Consider the following 2,264-nt stretch of genomic DNA (forward strand, 5'->3'; position numbering starts at 1 on the left):
TCCTCTCCTCAGGTGTCTGCCCTGCCCTCTTCCTGCCCCCCCATGTTGCTTTTTCCTCATCAACCCATTTACCTTCCTCCAAATCCCCCACTTTGGCTTAGGTTAATGTCCAACAGAACCAGTTAGTGACCACCTCCAACGCTAGGCTGCATGTCCCACTTAGAAAACAAACAAACAAAAAACAGAGCAATGCCTGACTAGGAACTTAGTAAAGCTTTGAAATGAAGCTTCAGAAGTTTTATGGGGTCACAGCTTGGCTTCTCTTCCATACTCCACCTTCCTGAGTCCCACCAGAGGCCCAACTCAGAAGATCTCAAAAAGACTCATTTAAAAACTGATTTGCATTCAATACACTGTCATTGCAAATGTTCTAACACTGCCATCCTTCATCCCTGCTCTTCTTTCACCAATTTGTCCTTCAGCCCTACTGGTCTAGTATCCTGTCCATAGCCTTGTTACTAAAGGTAAGAGTGAGCTGAAGCATCTAAAAACTAGAGGGATGTGTTGGCACTGACTGTACTACCTGAGGAGTACTAGTGGGCTAATCAAAGGACCTTTCTGCAAGAAGCAATCCTAAAGTGGCCCCTGTTGACCACCCTACCCTAGGCCCCGCACTATGCCTTCAGACATCCTGCCTCAGCTCTGGGGTTGACGGGAAGTGAAACTCAATTGTCTGCCTAGCAGACCTGCCTGGGACCCAGCCCTGAACCCCGGATGTGTCCCCCACCACCCTGAAGAGGAAGAGGGGAACGAAGAGGCTGGGGAGAACAAAGCTGTTGTTTTTTCCTTTCCCTTTGTTCATTGCGGTTTCTTTCTTTCTGATTTTTATGATGTGGTTGATTAAAGAAATGAGCACCTGGAACTGTAGGCATTAGACGCCTCCTCCTTAGATGTTTCTTGGCCTTTCTTCCTCCCACCCCCACCAATAACTGACTGGGGTATGATGGAGCACAGATCCGAAAGAAGATGCAAGCCTAGAGTATGACCGATTCCAACTTATTGCTTATTAGAGAGATCACCTCATGCCCCACTTTGAAGTCTCAAAAAATGTCTTAAAAGGAGCATCTTTAACTTCATGTAGGAACATAGCTGAGGATGACAGAGTGAAAAAACACAGGTCGTACATAGGGTGGTAGCACTGCAAGTGTTATTTGCGAGGAAAGCTGAGTGCCTTAAGGATTGGTATCATTCCAGGATTTCTAGATGAGGGGCTCAGGGGCAGAAAACTGATTGGAAGAGGAACTAGGGGACCTGTTCTTACTTATATTGTATGTTTGTTTAGGATGGCTTATACACATACCCACACAACCAAGCCACTGTTTGGTGCAGTCCTTAAGCTGGGCTATCTATGTCTTTGGCTGTCCTGCAGAACAAAGTACAGGACTTGGTGCGTAATAAACCTTCAAAAGTGCTTGGGGCTTCCCTGGTGGCACAGTGGTTAAAAATCCGCCTGCCAATGCAGGGGACACGGGTTCAAGCCCTGGTCCAGGAAGATCCCACATGCCGCAGAGCAACTAAGCCCGAGAGCCACAACTACTGAGCCCACGTGCTACAACTGAGCCCGCATGCCACAACTACTGAAGCCCACATGCCTAGAGCCTGGCTCTGCAACAAGAGAAGCCCCGGCTCGCCACAACTAGAGAAAACCCACACACAGCAACCAAGACCCAATGCAGCCAAAAATAAATAAAATAAATAAAAAAATTTTTTTAATTCAAAAAAAAAGTGCTTATGATTTAATGACTGAGGAGGTCATGTAGGAAGGGGAGATGAAGGATGGGGAGTGTCCTTGTCTTTTTAAGATTAGAGGGGAGACAGGAGCAGAGAAACAGGTCCTCTCCAACCGCTGCCTCATATCTCCAGTTCAGATGCAACAACGATACTCCAAACCCTATTACTCAGCAAATATATTTCTGATAAAAATGGAGGATTCTCTTCCAACAAGTCTCAGAACAGTCAAGAACTGCTTAGACCCCTCTGTTTCCACTAGAGGGCCTCGTGTATTCATTCCTTCTCCTCTCCAACCTCCACCAAAACTATGTATATATTACATTTGTGTTTGTATGTGTGTACACGTACAATATACACACAACACCCACATACACCCTTCCAATCAGAGCTCTCCCTCCCCCTCTCCACCACCAGGTGTATGAGGGAAGATTCCAGGAACTCAAGCCTTTGTTACTGTGCCCTACTTCAGTGAAGGGTAGGAGGGGGTTAGACAGAGTTGGGGCGGGGCCAGGGAGCAGGATGCCTGGGTCTTC

This window comes from Monodon monoceros, unplaced genomic scaffold (genome assembly GCF_005190385.1).
Source record: "Monodon monoceros isolate NGI ecotype Baffin Bay Population unplaced genomic scaffold, NGI_Narwhal_1 Super_Scaffold_6, whole genome shotgun sequence".
Lineage (NCBI taxonomy): Eukaryota > Metazoa > Chordata > Mammalia > Artiodactyla > Monodontidae > Monodon > Monodon monoceros.